General features: G+C 41.6%; 1 pseudogene; it reads right to left on the bottom strand.

The window, feature by feature from the left end:
* LOC122674124 overlaps positions 1-18,349 on the bottom strand; it is a 60,499-nt pseudogene extending 42,150 nt beyond the window's left edge.
* Between the last annotated feature and the right edge of the window lie 804 nt (positions 18,350-19,153).

Raw genomic sequence — 19,153 nt, 5'->3', positions numbered from 1 at the left:
AAAGGGTACTGGCATGATGATAGACCTGCTTGATGCAGAGTTGCAATAAACCTTCAATTAAAAAAAAGTGCAGTATCTGTGAAACACAAAAAATCTAAGGGCAATAAAATAAGGTCTGCCTGTACCAGGTAAAATCAAAATTATTTTGCAAATTCCTAAATAATAAAGTGTGAAAAATCTAATTTTGTCTTATTTTGTCCAAAAGAGGCAAGCCTTTTGAAAAGTAAAAGGCTTCAAAGCAAGCCTTTGCTTTGAACAGCATGAAACTCTAACTGATTAAATTCTTTGGCAATTCTCTCCAACATCTGTCCAGTCAAAAGTGGGCTAGTGGAGACAATTAAAAAGAGTTAATTCCTAAAGGTTTTTAATTTCCAAGAATATATCACATGATCAGCAATCCTGATGCTTTCATTGTGCTTTTCCATAGCCCCCTTGTTATAAGGTAGAAGCTATAGCATCCTTTGTGCCATGAACTTTTACAGCATGTTCTAGGACAGTGGAAAACTAGAAAAGTTAAGCATAAGCCCCTGACACTGCCAGGCCCCGACCACAGGGTCCAGCCGAGAAGCAAGAGCTGCCCCAGGCCAGTGTGGGTGTTTACGTCTCCTCCCCCAGCCTCTCTCATTCAGGGCCTTCTTCATTGTTAACTTCCCTTCCCTCTCTCTAGCTCTACCCGGTTATTTACATTACACTGCCCTGGTTTTCCCTCCTCTACAACTCAAAGTTGCTGATCTGAATTTTTAAAAAGTCCTCAAAGGTGATTCTGAGCAAGAAACAGCATATCTATTACATTAAAGATGGAATATCACAAAGGAACAGTATTATAGAAAAAGACATTGTGATGCATCTCTATCAAAGGAAGAGTAGGGATGGACAAAAATGGAAAGAGAACAGGGAGGCAGGCATGGTGGACGTCGAGTGAGGACAAGCTGGCAGCAGCTGCCAAGGCGGCTGAGGGCAAGAGACTCGGAACGGTTTGAGACAAACAGCCCCCCTGGATGGGTGGGAAGGGATGACCCATCAAGTGGGGTCACAAACAGTCGAACATGACTGAGCACCTCAACTGAACTGAGGGCCTACTACCTGCCAGGTATGGGCTGACGGCACCTCAGTGTCAGACAACCCTGCCGGAGGAGCTCCCGTTAGCTTCCACTGTCAGTGACACCAGGAGTTGAGACACCACGGCTCGGGCTGCAGAGTGGAATATACAGCATGAATCTGTCCACGGCACCACGGTGCTTCCCATGGTGCTGGCATGAGCTACTCATTTTCTGAGTCACTCACCTACCTGGCTGATTTAAAATTCAGACTAGAAAGATAAGAAGACAGCTGCAGTATGTAACAAAGAAAACGGTCATCTTTTTCTAATTTCACAAGTTTTTTATTTATTTTTTTTTTCTTGTTGACAAACGTTAACTAAATGTGCCTATCCTGTTTCTTAATGATGTAATGCTAGGGTAAGATACATAAGTGGCAATACTCTGGGCATTACTCTGATCTAAATGAATTTAGAAAAGATGAAAGCTATTTCATATCTTGAAGATCAACAAAATTTTGCCAGTGCTTCTCTAAGGCAATTCCAAAGACGAAAATTCTTCCAATAAAAGCACACTCCTCTGATTCCCTGTGAAGTGATGTATTGGAACTGTGGCCCAGAACCATAAAGCCTTTATAAGGATGTATTATAAACTTTACCATCTCACACCCTCCACTTTCCACAAGCTACACTCAAAAACACTGAACCATAGACTTGGCTTTTCTTCTTTTTCAGAAATGAATTTTAACTAAAAAATAAAAATAAAAAATTTAGGCTAGATGTGAAGTATTAATTTATGTAATATTTAGTAAAGAAAATACTTACCTGCTTGCTTCTAGTGCAGATGTTTCTTTAGAATGTTGAGAATTTAAGATTTTTTCAATTTTCTGAACTGATGGAATAACCTGTATAAGCCACAACATACATATCTACAAAATAATAATTAAGCAAAAAACAAAGTTATCATGATATTTCATCTTAATCATCTTATTTCCCCATTCTAAATATAGGGACATACAAAGCAAAAGGTCAACTTAGAGTATGTAGGGCATTCTATATTTTGAATACTTCTACATAAAACTTAATTCCCAAGAATGCAAATCTTAATTTTAGGTGTCAAGAAGAAGCACTTTTTCAATATTCTACTGCAAGTTTATAGTTGAAAAAAGAGAAAACTAGACTTTTTGTTTCCTCATTTCCCACACTTTCATTCATTTCTTTTCCTATCTTAAATGAACCTCTCTATAGGTATTACATTTATTTTCTTATGACCCTTTTTCGTGTTATAACTGTAGCTTCTGATCATCTTTATCCTATTGACATGGATATGACACAATTATATGTTTAAGCATCAGTTCATTAAAGCCATTATTATACAACCTTATCAAAGAAGTCGAGCATTATACAAAAACCCACCCTTAAAAGCACAGAAAGATATAAAGCACTCATTAAACAAACAGTTCCCAGAACTATACAGTAGTATAGCACCGGGAATTCTATCTAGTGCTCTGGGGTGACCTGAATGGGAAGGAATCTAAACACGAGGGGACGTGTGTGTGTGACAGGTCCACTCTGCTGTGCAGCAGAGACTAAAGCACTGTAAAGCACTGGACTCCAGTAAAAATCACTCTAAAAAAAGACAAAATAAAATATGTGAGTAGTTACTGAGCACCCACTGTGCTCCAGACACTGACCCAGGCAGGGAGGACATGAGTGAACACAACAGGCAAAGAGTCCCTGCTCTCACAAGGCTGACAGCCTTTCCCAGAAAGGCACTCCATTCTTGAAATCTCTGGACACAAGCTGATAATCGTCTCACATTCTAGTCCCCTTATATCCAATAGTAATGGACATATATATCATATGTATTATATATTACAGTACTACAATATATGCAATAATGGATATGTAATATTATATGATAATGTAATATTATATCCATTAAAGTCAGAAAATAAAATCAAAACATGAGACTGCTAAAAATTGAAAGTAGTGCATGCAGAGGTACAGTAAAGAAGTGGAAACTAAAGAAGCAATGTGGCAGAATAAGAGAGCAACACACTAGTTTTTCCACCTGCAGCAGAACACTGGAAGAGCTGGCCTTAGAAGGCCTACTTGCTCCCGAATCACTAAAATTTGAATATCTTCTTTACAAGGGTGCTGAGAAATTAGTTTTATGCCTGTTAAACTGTAAAATGCTTTACTGATACCAGTTATTACTGTCTCTTATTCTGGAAAAATTGAGGAATGTTAATTTTGTGTCCATTTGGGCACCTCTAAAATTCTGCTTTATTTCAAATAGTTAACATGACATTATAAGCACAGAAACAGTTTTGGGAGGAAAAAAATAGTTTCACATGCTGAGAAGCTGAGAAGACATGAGGCTCTGAGCTGGCATGTAGCATAAGAAATCTACATTTAAAATTTTTAATGCTATCATTAATAAAGCACAAGAAGAATATGCAATATTCTTTGTCTTTTTCTTCAATTAGTTACTTTACCATACCCTTCTTATTAATAGGACTTTAATCAGCCAAGGAGTGAGAAGACCTGGGCTCCAGCTCTGGCTGAACCCCTCAGGAGCCGGGCTGAACGCTGCTGCCTAAAGAGAAAGGAAGACCCCGCACTCCTCTCTGCAGCGGCACCAAGAGGAGTCTATCACACCGCATCCAGGAAAGTGCCGTTAGCTCCGAGGTGCTACCACAAGCCCGTGTTTAACAGTATGACACTCAAGGACACCTTTTTTTCCCTAATGTCCTCTTATTTAGACATTCGTTCACCTACTGCCCGAATTCCTTCACTGACAGATGACCGAAAACTCTGTAAAAGAATAAAGAAAACATTGCAGAAATTGTTTGGTGGCATTACAAAACTTGTACATTAAATTCCACATAACTTAATTATCTCTGGGCCAGTATTATGTAGATATTGACAAAAACACATAATATCAAATACAACTGCTGTTGAGGGTACTCATGATTCGAGGGCAAAATGACATAGAAAGTCAAGATCATAGAGGATTAATGGCCAAATGAATAATAATATTGGGTTGGCAAAAAAGTTAGTTAACTTTTTTACCATAAGATGGCTCTAGTAGTGCTTGGCTGTCTTTAATTTCATTAGAAATAATTTTGTAACACTGTATTGTGACAACTCTCGTATCAGTATTCATTAAAAAAAATCAAGACTATTGAATTTTTGTGTAGTCATTTTAATATTAAAGGAGAAAAAAAGCAACATTTTCTGCGTATTATGCTTCATTATTTCAAGAAAGGTAAAAATACAACTGAAATGCAAAGTAAGATTTGTGCAGTGTATGGAGAAGTTGCTGTGACTGACTGAAGTGTCAAAATGGCTTGCAAAGTTCTGTGCTGGAGACTTCTCACTGGATAGATTTTGCCACGGTTGAAAAGAACAGTTGAAGTTGATAGCAATCAAACTGAGACCTTAACTGAGAACAATCCCTTCCAATGTTACACCATGCGGGACATGGCCAACATACTCAAAATATCCAAATCGACTGTGAACACCATTTGCACCAGCTTGGTTATGTGAATCGTTTTGATGTTTGGGTTCCACGTAAGTGAAGCGAAAAAAGAACCTTCTTGACCATATTTCCACAGATAATTCTCTACTTAAACGTAACAAAAATGTTTAATTTTTAAAGCAAATTGTGACAGGAGAGAGAAAAGTGGATTGCTGTTGTTGTTCAGTTGCTCAGATGTCCCCGTGGACTGCAGCACGCCAGGCTTCCCTGTCCTTCACTATCTCCCAGAGTTTGCTCAAACTCATGTCCATTGAGTCGATGATGCCATCCAACCATCTCATCCTCTGTGGGTACTGTGCAATTATGCGAAATGGAAGAGCTCGTGGGGCAAGCAAAATGAAGCACCACAATCATACGTAAGGCTGCTCTTCATCCACAAGTGATGCTGTGTATACGGTGGGATTGGAAGGGGATTCTCTATAATGAGCTCCTTCTGGAAAACCAAATGACTAATTCTAATAAGTACCTGCTCCCAATTAGACAAACTGAAGGCAGCACTAGACGAAAAGCATCTGGAATTAGTCAAGAGAAAACGCATAATCTTGCATCAGGATAACTCAAGACCACGTTTCTTTGATGACCAGGCAAAACCTGTTACAGCTTGGCTGGGAAGTTCTGATTCACCCACCACAGTCACCAGACATTGCACCTTCAGATTTTCACTTATTTTGGTCTTTACAAAATTCCCTTAATGGAAAAATTTCAATTCCCTGGAAGACCATAAAAGACACCTGCAACAGTTCTTTGCTCAAAAATGTAAAAAGTTTTGGGAAGATGGAATTATGAAGCTGCCTGAAAAAAACAGCAGAAGGCAGTGGAACAAAACTGTGAATACACTGTTCAATAAAGTTCTTGGTGAAAATGAAAACTGTGTCTTTTATTTTTACTTAAAAACCAGCGGAACTTGCTGGCCAACCCGATACATATACAATCACCATCATACGTGTTCAGAGTACAGAAAGAACCATCTGAATCAAACACTAGGAAAATCTGGCGCAGGGGATGGAATGCGAGTCTGACTTGGAGAGCCCGTGGAGGCCGACGGTGGAGGAGAGCCTTCACTAGAGGACAGAGGGTGGAAAGGTGCAACTGACAGGGCGCTCTCAGGGTTGGAGGGTGCACCCGGGTGCACGGCAGCCTTCATTTTGGAGAGAAGTAGAAATAAACAGGGGTGGGGGAGATTTAGGAGAATTTTAGACTAGATTCTATCAGGAACTAAACAATCCTTAAGCACTGGTACTTCATGATGCCATGTTGTTCTAAGGATGTTACGAATCGAGGAGTAAGGAAAAGAATGGCCAGGAAAAGGCAGCTCATAGGTGGAGAAACATGTCCAGAAGCTAATAAATGAAACAAAATATGAAGAGTCAGGCCAAAGCAAAGGTAAAAGAAATGATGAGAATAAACTAGACATGGCAACCCGCTCCAGTGCTCTTGCCTGGAGAATCCCATGGACAGAGGAGCCTGGCGGGCTACAGTCCATGGGGTTGCAAGAGTCAGAAATGACTTAGCGACTAAAGCACCACCACCAGACAAATCACAAAAATTTTATAGAAAAGTGAATTAATTCATTCCATAAACATGAAATGTCTACTAACCATCAGCCAATGAGGATAGGATACAATGATGAATTAGACAGAAACAGTCTTATCCCTCAATGATCTTAGAATCTCGGAGAAGCTTCTTGAGTTGAGATTAAAAAGGCAGGTGAGGTCTTGGTTGATGAGAAGAAGGGTGGTGATAAAGACAGCTGCAGAGTAAGGGACGGTAGGTGGTGCTGGCCGCTGGCAGTGTAGGACAAGAGCCTGAAGGCATGAGGGCAGTCGAGGAAGTTCAAGCACAGGTGGGCAGAGTGGAGAGAGTTCAGAGAGAAGAGTGGAAGGTTAACAAAGGACGGGGTTCGGGAAATGTCATGGCTACAGGTTGGGAGAAGAGGAGTCCTGAAAAGGAGGCAGGAAGGCCACGCAGAGGCTGGTGTGGAATCCAGCAGCAGACCAAAAACTTCTTTCTATTCCATTCCAACAAAAGGCACTTTAATAAGCTTTGTGAAATTCAAACAAGACACGAACTTTCAAACAGTCTGCTAGTTCAAGGCACAGCTCACAACTAAACCTCTTTTACAAATTTTTTCTTGCCTACTCTCCTCGGGACTTCTCAGCCCTGACATTCCCATTGTCCTGCATTTCCTACAGTTTTATCCAAGCAGAACCTTTATTACATTATCTACTGAGAACCCTGCATGTGCCAGGTACTGTCTCGAGGCAAGGAGCATAAAGCCACGTGGTCTGGCGTGGCCCAGTGCTGACACACACAGGAAGTGACGGTGCAGTGCTTCACAACGAAGGGAGGATGGAGGGCGAGGTGCCTAGCACAGCCTAGAGGGTGACGGGAGGACAGGGCGGCAGTTTTCTGTTGGAGGTGATACCAAAACTCCCTCTCCACTGTTCACCCAGATGAAGTCCCTGTTCTCATGGCTTAGGGGCAGACAGTTCCACTCCCAAGGGAGAGATTTTCTCAGAGAAACTAGGTATTACATGACATTTATATTATCCTTCAGTTACATCAGGGGTTAAATGGCTGGTATAAACTGGTCCACGAATCTAACTACATATAAAATATTGTCTGGGAAAATACTTGTAAAATGACAAATTTTAAAATATAAGTAAGCCAGTTCTAAGCTGGAGACCACTTATACATGGGTGAGGTGGTATTAACAAATTTAATTTTTGAAATACACTCTCCTCCTCCCTGACATTTAAAAGCGTCTACTCTACTCTTGAGAATTCGCCATCTTCAAACCAAATATGTTTCTTAGGTTGTACTATCACATGCAAATCATTTGCATTTTGAAAGTATTATACTATAATCATGGAACATTAAAAAACACCAACCACAACAATCACAACAATCTAACAGATTAATAAAAGAATTCTTGGAGAAGGCAAACTAGTGTAATTTGCTTTACGGTAGCTTGTTGACTGTTATTTGGGGACGTACCAGAACCTCTTCTCCTAACTGTCCCAAAGGCGCAGAAAGCTGACTGAGGGCCTTGTCCATACCAACCTAAAGGCAAAATCATGTTGGCACAGACACATCAGGGCCAGGATTAACAGTGAAGCCTGTGCTTAATGATCAAAGCAGTATTAGACTTAGGTTATTCTTTCTGTACAATTACATGCTACTAAACTATGTAACAAAAATGTTATTTGGCCATAAATATTGCTCCTTGAATGTGAAAAACCTGTTGATATATAAGCACTATAAAAATGAGGAAAGTCATAATAAATAAAAAATTCCTATGCACAATTTGCCTTTGGGATGAAATTTTAAATGACTTAAAAAACTAACAGGAAAAATAGCTATCTCTGTTGTTTATGATATTCAACCAGCTGATATGAAAGTCTGATGGACTACATCTCTCCTAAGCATTATTACAACCCTTCAGAAAAATCCAAATTAAATAGGATGGAAATAAAATTTTCAGGGTCTCTAATCCTACTGGAACATTTATCTTAGTGGTGTATTTCCCAAAAGCAAATATGGCTCATTATTCTCAATGCTTCTTGAAATTCCCATAGAGATGGCTATTTTCCATTCCTCTTTTGACAAACAGACTTAAAAACAAAATATGAACAAGACTTTCGCAAGTATGAAAACTCAAGTGTTTCTAAACAATTTTTCCAGGTAATTGATATGCTTCTTATAAAACAATTCTACATTTGTATAAAATGTATAAAAATAGGCTTCTTAATGACCAATATTGGCCAATGTTTTCTCAACCTATCTTTGGCTAGCACATGTACCTGAAATTAAATGAAACATTTCCTTAAGAAGAGTCGATATCTGCTCTCGGAAATTAGTCTAAACTGGTGAGATTTCATGGGAATCAATTAGCAACTAACAAAAGCAAACACTCTTGGCATTGCTATCCTTTACTTTTCACCACTTCTTAGTAAGTCATTCAAAACATAATCAAACTAAACTGTGCACAAAACATGTGTATCAAGAAAGTTTAGTTCCTTTATTAATCAAGATTAGCAATCCCTTCAAGTTTCTGGGGAAAAAAATAACTAAAAGGTTTCTTAAAAGACTCAGAGCTGTTAAGAATAAATATGAGTGAGAAAAAAAGTGTGCAGTACATGTGTAAATACACTGACAGGTAGGAACTGTGGATTTCAAGTTTACCAGGTTTGTTGACAGGTTGACAAAGTCTGCGTAGTCCTTGTTGATGAGCTCAACCATGGCTGTTTTAAGCAGCTTATAGTAGAGCTCCAGGTCATCTCTAAGTGCTTCCAGCTGCACTCGCTTCTGACAGTCAGACATAAAGTGATCGACATAAAAGTCTTCCTGAAAATAAAACCAGAAAAAAAGAATTATTGCAACAATATCACATTTTACACATACAAATAAAAGGAGAGAGAACAACAGAGAAACGCCATTCTATTCATTTGAAAGGTTAACTGCTGTCAGGATAAAGCACTTTAAAACACACAGGACAGAAAGGTGCTTGCATACTGGCAAGGTGCCAAGAGGGAGACCCCTGACCAAGAGCATTCTCTCCTGCTGCCTAAGTCCCAAAAGGGATTTCATTTGTTTTTAACTACACACATTCAATAGGCTCTTCTCAGAACAGAAGTAGTTCCTTTTCCCTTAAGTTTTAAAAGTAACAAATATTCACTGTGACAATTTCAGCCTGTAAATAAAGCCATCCCTCAGCATCCATGGGGGCCTGTTTTCAGGACCCCCAAAGACACCAAAATCGAGGTATGTCCTAGTCTCTAAAATAAAATGGCACAGTATTTACATACACTTTAAATCATCTCCAGATTACATAATACCTAATAAAATGTAAATGTTATATAGATTATCGAAAATACTATGTAAAGAGTTGCCAACTACTCATCGCAGCAAATTCAAATTTTGTGTTTTGAAACTTTCTGGAATTTTTTTCCCAAATATTTTCACTGTGAGGATGGATGAGGTAACATCCATCACACAGTTACAAATTTCCTTTTCTTGCTATGATAAATTTTAAGATTTACTCTCTTAAACTTTCAAATATACAGTACAGTATTATTAACTATAGTCACCATGCTATACATCACATCCCCATGACTTATTTAACTGATTAACTAGAAGTCTGTACCATTTGACCCCTTCGCCCATTCCATCCATTCCCCACCCCCTGCTCTGGCAACCACCAATCTGTTCTCAGTACCTCTGAGTTAATTTTTGTTTTGTTTTATAGATTTCACATAAAAGTGAGATCGTGATCATCTTCCTCTAACTTTATGTCATGCAGCATTAATGCCCTCAAGGTCCATCCACGTTGCCACAAATGGCAAGCTTTCTTTTTTGAAAATATTTTTATTTATTATTCTTGGTTGTGCTGCATCTTCAGTGCTGCATGCGGGCTTTCTCTAGCTGTGGCAAGCAGGGGCTACTCTGTGTTGCGGTTTGCAGACTTCTCAATGTGGTGGTTTCTCTTGTTGTGGGCTACGGACTCTAGAGCACAGGCAGAGTAGCTGTGGCTCAGAGGCTTATCTGCTCTGTGGCACGTTGAATCTGTCCGGACCAGGGATCAAATCTGTGTCCTCTGAATTGGCAAGCAGATTCTGAGCCACTGTACTGTTGTAGAAACCAGTACTCGAGAAACCAAGCACCACACTTGGAGAGTTGGAGAACTCATGTTTACTACGCCAGCGGGCCCAGAGCAGTTAACACTCTAAGCTCTGAGCCCCAAACAGAGGGGTTACAGAGTTTTCACAGACAGGCTATAGTGGGCAACACTAGCTGCTAATAGGCTGGTTTAAACGAAGCAGTTTCGTGTGCACGGGAACAGCAGTCAAGATGGGGAGGGGAATGCCTGACCTTTATACAGAAAGGCATGATTAAGCAGGTTTACAGGGGCTGGGGAATTGCAAAGAGCAGGACAAGGGTGGTGAGATAAGCTCCAGTTCCTCGTATCTTAAATCCCCACTTTCTGAGACTGCGTGACCTACCCGATCCGGACTTTGCAAGGAGCAAGCTGAGTTACACAGGCAGGACAAGCAGGAGGTTATGTCAAATTTTAACTTTTCCTTTTCAGTACCACCAGGGGAGTCCAGATTTAGTTCCTTTTCATGGCTGAATAATATTCCTCTGTGTGTGTGTGGTGTGTGTATATCATGGTTTCTTTATCTATTCATCTATCGATGGATACTAAGCCTGCTTCCATGTCTTGACTATTATTGCAAGTAATACTGCAGTGAACACTGGGGACCTACAGGTGTAAGCCTCACTGGCCACCAAAGCCAGGTGACCTAGAGTTGTCTCTGGGCAGAAACTGCAAACATCGGGGCACCAGACAAGTACCCAAGTTCCTTTCTAGGAGATACTGTCCAGCTGGACTGAGGCAGAGAGGGCAAAGACGGCTCCTGTCAGCCTCCAAGTCCCCAGAGAATGTTAAATGAGAGGCCGGCCCCTCAGGCTGATGCTTTAAGATAAACAAGCCTCTTTCACAGAAAGTCGGGGCCCTTTTCAGCCTCTGTCCCTGTGCCAGGCCCCAGGAGGGTGACCAAGTTCATGCTACCCTTCAAAAGCTGTTTCTCACATCATGAGCCTGGTGGGTCTCGCAGATGCCAGTTCCACTGACTTTCAAAGGTAGATGTTTGGGGGCTCATCTCCCAGGTGCAAGTCTTTAAAGGAGGGGTGCCAAGTTTAGGGTTCAGATCCTTCACTTCTCAGGGAGCAGCTGGGGATGGTAGCTTCCTTCCAATTGTGGGTCACCATGCTGGAAGTGAGCTGGAGGGTGAGACCATGTCTCAGCCTCTCCTATCCACTTTGATGTGTGTTGTTGGCCAGATGTGCAGGAGTTGCTCAGAGGAGGAAACTCTTCCATGAGTAGCTACTGATTTCATGTGTCCACGGGAGGAGGTAAGTATTGTAGGATCCTCCTTGCATGAAACTCTTGACCTTTTTCTATGTTCACACACACATGCACAAACACATACACACTTTTTCTATGTTCACACACACACACACACAGAATCTTAATAAATCTTTTCTAAGCTATTTTTCTCCTTTTACATATAGCTTCAATGTCTTTTCATAATACATATTAATTAGTATTGACATTTTATATGGATGTTGAGTATTCAACTGAACAGATGTTCAAAATCTTTCAAAACCAACTTCCAAGCATTGTTCACAGAATCATTATGCCCTGTTTCCCTTTATAACATGCTGACGCCCCTGGTAGGCACACAGGCATACAGACAGCAAATTACTGTCTACTTATGACTTCAGTACTAACTGAGCTATTTAGTTATCAAGTATCAGGTACGATGATTCCCAAACTTGTTAAGGCCACTTATATTTGTCACCAAAATTACATAATTTTATTAAACATTGTATAAACCAACAAAATATAAGTACACAGTGATAACCGTTTTCATGAAAACTAAGGCAGATGCTTTGCAAAGACCTGATACTGAGAAACTGATATGACAGATTTTGCTGAATTATATTAAATATATGAGATGACCATGAACCAGGTAGTGCTGTGGGAAGGAGGATCATACAAATCTTGAAGGATTCTATACCAGATTCTCTGCAAATGCCTTGGGGTTCTCATTCAACTTAAAGTACAACAACAACAACAAAAAAATTGAATTCACAGACAGATTTTCAGAGAAAAGAGTTTCGAGCCACATCAATGTAGAACAAATGTACACATATGTTAAGGACAACATGCACCATTCCATAAGAGTACTCATAAAAACTGACTTTCTTAATTAATCACCCAAATACCTGCTATAATACTGTCAGAGAAGAGATTTCTTACCAAACTATAATTTCACAACCAGCTAGTGAAAAGCCATCTGTTTCTTTTACTTCTTGAGACTACCTAAGATAACACCTTAGACTCACAGTTACACAACAATCACAGAAAGAATGTGGGGGCAGGACTCAGCCTGGCATCTTGGCCTTGGTACTGACCAGTCGTATGACTATGCAGAGCACTTGGCTTGTTACTTTGAAAGTATGAACTTCAAGTGGATGAAGTTCAGAGCTGAACTTCATAATGGCATTCTAAATCATATAACTTGAGCTCTAACAAATGCTATCAGGCAATATTAGTGCTCAGTTTGCCATTTATATATTTGTTCTTTGATAAACAAATGTCCCACACAAGAGAAAATGACTGAGAACACTTGTGAATATCAGAGCTTTTGCTCTGACAGCAAACGACTTCAGACTCACAGTGGCATGTTATAACTGCCACATTTCACTTCCCAGAGGGTTTCGCTTTACACTGTAGAGTTACTAAACATCCAGCAATTGATATTATTATCTAGAAAATATCCACATGGAAAAGAATGAATTTAGATACCAACCTCACACTATACACAGAAATTTAACTCAAGATAGATTAAAAGACAAATAGAAGAGCTAAAACAATCAAACTCTAAGAAGAAAACAGGTGAAAATCTGTGTGCCCTTGAATTAGACAGTCATTGACACAAAAAGCATCAAGATAACAGATAAACTGAACTCAATCAAAATTAAAACTTGTGTGTTAAAACACATTATTTACAAAGTGAGAAGACAACCCAGTGAATGGAAGAAAATATTTGCAAATCATGTATCTGACAAGGGTCTAACATCCAGAGTATAAAAACTCTTACAACTCAAGAGTTAAAAGACAAATCAACCAAATAAAAAATTAGCAAAAGATCTGAATAGACATTTCTCCAAAGAAGATATACAAATAGCCAATCAGCAAATAAGAAAGTAAAAACAACTCAAGAGTTTGGCTGGGATGTGGAAGAGAATGATATGAAAATGACTAGAGGCAGGAGGGTCAAGAGGAAGAGACCAAAGCAGGAGCGTGTTTGAAAGCCACTGGGGATGAGGTCAGAGGAGAGGGGAATCAGAGGGTGGGGAGAGTACCAGGGGTTCTGGGCTGCAAGCACAGGGAGGAGTGGGGTAGGAAGGACCAACCTCAGGAAGGAAAACCCCTTTTCCAAACAGGCGAGGTGGAGAAAGGGGATGGGTACATATACAAGAATGGAGCTGTCATCAGTCAAGATGAAGAAGTTCCCATCTGAGGGCACTAGTTTTTCTATAAAAGAGAAGTCATATGCTGAGATAGAAGGACAGATTTCAACAGCACCCCTAGGTGAATTGGTCTAAGTTATCTTTGTTAGCAGCCTCTTCTCTCCCATACTACTAGTATCTCATGTCCTATTTCATGGATTAGTTGGCCATCAATCCTCGCTAAGGATTTTTGTATTTTTTAAGCTGACAAAACTATTGATATGATGTCATCACCACCTCTACTACCAAGTGACAGAGGTCCCCAAGTGATGGTACCTCTACTACCATCTTGTCTTCTGATCACCTACATCCTTCACAAATCTGTCCTCTGCTCTGTATTTCTCATTAGATCTTACAAGGACCACTGAAGCATTTTAAGTCGCCTTTTTTCTCTAGGTTCAGAAAGGTAGTTGGTTGTTTCTTAAGCATTTATTAAATAACTTCCTAAAAGTCTGAGATACCACTATGACATTGAGTTAGGACTGAAATACATGGGCAAGAATGGCCCAAATAAAAATATTAGCTCATCAGTTCAAATCCAACCTAATTTACCCTTGAAACAGAACCCCATATTAACCTAAGTAACCAGTGGCCCAGCATCCTCTAACACGGGTTCAATGCAACAGACATGACAACGTCATTTCCTGCTTTCCACCTGACTGTAACTCATCAAGCGCAAACCCCTCAGTGCACACGAGAACAACTTGCAGTCCCACCCAGCTGTCTTTCTACTTTTCTAGTCTCAATTCTGGTCATCCTCCCAGCCTCTCTGGACTAAGTCCAGTTTCTCAGCACACACTGTGATCTTTCTGTGACCATACTCAAAAGCCTAAATCTTATCTACCTTGTACTATCCAGTCTAGACTGCTGGTGGACACAAAGCAGGTGATCAGTGAAGTGAAGTGATAGACACTCAGCCATGTCCAACTCTCTGCAACCCCATGGACTGTAGCCCACCAGACTTCTCAGTCCATGGGATTCTGCAGGCAAGAATACTGGAGTGGGTTGCCATTTCCTTCTCCAAGGTGATCAACGAGTGCCTGTTTATTAAATAAATGATTGCTACCATTTTCCTAACAGGGCCTCATCATGTGTGTGACACAGTTTCCTTTGACTGGAAACAAATTTCCCAATGACTGGATTTTTTGAGTAACCTTCACTCTCCTAATGCAAATTGGACACTCTCTAACTTTCTCACAGGCACAAATTACAATATGCATTGAATCAGACAGACTTAAGAAATATAACCCCAAAGGCAAACTCTCTACCTATCACTTCTGCCATGTGACCAAAACTTTTAAAATGTCTCTCTGAAGGAAACATACATTGCAAGTAACCTTTATCTCCAAGTCTCACTTAGAAAATCAACATTTAACACAGGGTGGCTGTCCCATGTATTTTGCTTTTACATGTGAAGTGGTCACATTTATTAGCACTACAAATTACAGAGCACATTCAGAGGCTTAGGAGGCATGAAAGAATATGAAACTGCTGCCATTTCAGCCACCTCCCCAGTTTGCTCTCCCCTTCATCAAGTTCTACTTTAGAACTTATTTTGAGGTTTCTACTTTCTGAAGCCTCTCTTCCCAAAGGCTTTCTATCAGTTCAGGGCAAGAAACATGGTGGGGCTAGCAAGTCAGAAAGAATGCTGGTGCTGAGCCTGAAGGAAGCCTTGAATAAGGCAAAGTTGGTCAGGCTAAGCTCTCTGTATTCTGAGATTCCCAAACAGAACAAAGCCCCTCATCTCTGCTTGTGCCTTGGCTTCTTTCAGCACACCTCGCCTCATCACGCTCTTTCTTCCTACCCTTGCTCCAGGACAGTTCTCAGCCAGCGGATGGAACAAAGCGTTTCTGGATCGGCAAGCTCACGTGGTACTCCCTTTCAAATGACGCCCTTCATTACAGAGGTTTAGCAGAAACATCACTGTACAAGGACAAGAGTACATTACTCCTGGGTCTAGATGGCCTGCATGATAAAAATGACATGGCCACACTGGAGAAGATCCAGATGTAACTGCTTTTTTCTTAAACTGCATCACTTAACTTTTTTACCACAGCTGGCATGCACTGCTGTGCCAGTCCCAGGCGTGCTGCAGAGCAGCTCGTCTGTGTGCACACGTGGACCCACTCTGCTCTGGGCTCCTCTCCCACGTGGGTCACTGAAGTGCTGGGCAGAGCTCCCTGTGCTGCACAGTGAACCTCTGCTGATCTGCTTTACATACGGTAGTGTGTATACGTTAATCCCAGTCTCCTAACTTATCACCTCTCCCCATGCCTCCCCTTCTGTAACCATACAGGTCCGGCTAGTCAAGGCTGTGGTTTCTCCAGTAGTCATGTACGGACGTGAGAGCTGGACCATAAGTAAAGCTGAGCACCGAAGAATTGATGCTTTTGAACTGTGGTGTTGGAGAAGACTCTAGAGAGTCCCTTGAACTGCAAGGAGATCCAACCAGTCCATCCTAAAGGAGACTGGTCCTGAATATTCACTGGAAGGACTGATGCTGAATCTGAAACTCCAATACTCTGACCACCTGATGCAAAGAACTAACTCATTGGAAAACACCCTGATGCTGGGAAAGATTGCAGGTGGGAGGAGAAGGGGACAACAAAGGATGAGATGGTTGGATGGCATCACCAACTCAATGGACATGAGTTTGAGTAAACTCTGGGAGTTGGCGATGGGACAGGGAGGCCTGGCGTGCTGCAGTCCATGGGGTTGCAAAGAGTCAGACACGGCTAATCAATTGAACCATAAATTTAATTTTGAGATCTGTGAGTCTGTTTTGTAAATAAGTTCATCTGTTATCACTTTTCAGGCTTCCCAGGTGGCTCTGTGGTAAACAACCTACCCGCCAATGCAAAGAAACATGGGAGATGTGAGTTTCACCCCTAGGTTAAGAATATCCCCTGGATAAGGAAATGGCAAACTACTCCAGGATTCTTTCCTGGAGAATCCCATGGACAGAGGAGCCTGGCAGGATACAGTCCATGAGGTTTCAAAGAGTTGCTTAAGACTGAGCATACACGCATGCATGTATCATTTTTATTAGAGTCCACATGTGAATGATATATTTGTCTTTCTCTATCTGACTTACTTCACTTAGTATGATAATCTTCAGGTCCATCCATGTAGCTGCAAATGGCATTATTTGGCTCTTTTTGATGAGCAATATGGAAGTTCCTTTAAAAACTAAATATAGAACTACCATATCATTCAGCAGCCCCACTCCTGGGCATATATCAGAAGAAAATCATCCTGTGAAAAGATGCAAGCACCCTAGTATTCACTGCAGTACTATTTGCAATGGCCAAGACATGGAAACAATCTAAAAGTTCACAGGAATGGATAAAGAAGATGTGGTGTTGTTCAGGCCCCAAGTCATGTCCGACTCTTTGCGACCCCGTGGACTGCAGCACACCCAGCTTCCCCGGTCCTCACCACCTCCCCAAATTTTCCCAAGTTCAAGTCCATGTGGTACATACTACTCAGCAATAAAAAAGAACAGATGTAAATACTGTTTAAAACCAGAGACTGTGAACTGAAATGCAAGCATCAAAAAGATAAACTAATGAAGCTAAAAAGCAAAAGACATACTAAGACTTGAAGTCATAAAAAAAAAAAAAAAAGTAAGACTTAAATTCAGTTGCTCAAAAGTTTAAGTGTCTACTGAGCCAAAAGATTTAACTTTTTAACACTGAAAGCAGCCACTAAGTGGTATCAAAAACCCCAATCCTTAGAAATAAAGCATCACTGTATTTCTTGATGGTGTATGTACAGTTCCAGAGCATTACCCCCAAAAGAATATGCAAAGTTCCTCCCAGCTCCGATTCAGATCTTGGACACTTTCAAGGCTGTGCCGGATAAACCTTTAATATCCATCATATTTCAACTCTCTACCTTCAGACCAACCTCAAGTTCACCTTATAAAAAGTAGAGTAACTTTAGAGAAGCACAATGGTTTGCTTTGTTGTATTGCAACAAAATCAGTAATAAGATTCTAATCTTTTAAATATCCCATTCAGAAACTTTAGGCGAACGTTAAGGACGAACTTTCGATTGAGTGCCTTTTCCACCCACCTAATCCCTGGGTAGAGACGTGGGTCCAGAGGTTTGGTCAATACATTCGTACTGAGCTTCTAGGTGCAAGGCGGCGATCGACAAACTTCTGTCTGCCCAGGATCTGGCAATTCCGACTGCACTGCATGGGAATGGGCTCGGGAATAACAGGAGCTTTTATTAATAACCTAGCTCAAAACCACTTGCCCACAACTTCAGGCCTTTTCGTCACTATGCACCATTTCACAGAAGTGCCTTCTCACAGCAGGCTGCCCCGGCCCCACCTGAGGCCAAAAGACTCACTGTGAAGGCAGCCAGGTCCCGCAGGGGGCAGATCCGGGGCATGCGCGGCCCAGCAGCCCGAGGAGGCCCCAGAGGGAAAGGAAGACAGGCCACCCGCCTCGGCTCGGGGAGCACAGTCCCCCGGACACACCTTCATGAACTCGTCCTTGTCGAAGCACAGCGTGTCCGGCCCCTTGGGCAGGTTCATCCTACTTTTCTCCATCCCGCCGGACGCCGCCTCTCAGCGCCAACCGCGGGTGAGGGGAATAAGGAAGACCCTATGCGTACAGACCGGGCAGCCGCAGCCAGAGCCAGTTACCCCGGCAGAGAGAAGCCACTTCTGCCAACATGGCAACAGCCGCACCGCGGCCAATCAGCGAGGGCTCCGCGAGCCGGCCTCTGCCGGCAGGCCTCCGCCCGCCACCGCCAAGAGGGGCGTGGGGATAGCAGCTGACACCGCTCTGTAGGTCATGCTGCCTCCAGGCGGCGGAGGGCGGCACTGCAGCTCAGGCTAGCTGGGCGGGGCAGTCTTGCTCCCAGTGAGGTAGGTCTGAGGCTGAAGAGCACGGGCTGGAGGAGTCTGGGGCTTCCTCTCCAGCCACCGTTTCCACTGGGAAAAATCTACCTGCAGCATTCTTCCAGGATCTCCTCCCTGATATTGCTCCAGGATCTGGCTCAGATCCAGGTGGGAGTTTGGAATAACCTTGGGTCTTCACTCTTCTTAAGGGAGCACCTTTGAGTAACTCTGGTCTTCACTCTTCTTAAAGAGCACCTCATTACCCAGCTAGTCGGAACATAGCACACAAATACATGTGCATACATATTTATTTGTAATCTCCTTAGAAACCATTCACAACCTAGAAGTTGTGAGTTGAGAAGTTGAGAGTTATGTTTTATTTGGTGAGAATTTTGGGGACTTCAAGTCCGGGAGACAGCAGCTCAAGTGACCCTGAGAGAACTGTTCTGACGAGGCAGGGAGCTGGGGGACAGGTTATATAGAAGTTTTGCAACAAAGTGTAGGTAGTCTGAACGTCAAAAATGTTTTGTAACTGAAAGAAAACCAGATATCCCAAGTTGAGAAATTTAGTGCTTTTCTATGTAAAGAAAGATGTGAGAGACTAGGCTTAATGAAATTATTCCTTTGATGTGCC

Source organism: Cervus elaphus, chromosome 18 (genome assembly GCF_910594005.1).
Source record: "Cervus elaphus chromosome 18, mCerEla1.1, whole genome shotgun sequence".
Taxonomy (NCBI): domain Eukaryota; kingdom Metazoa; phylum Chordata; class Mammalia; order Artiodactyla; family Cervidae; genus Cervus; species Cervus elaphus.
The sequence above is the reverse complement of the archived record's forward strand: the minus strand, read 5'-3'. Positions and strand labels throughout refer to the sequence as shown.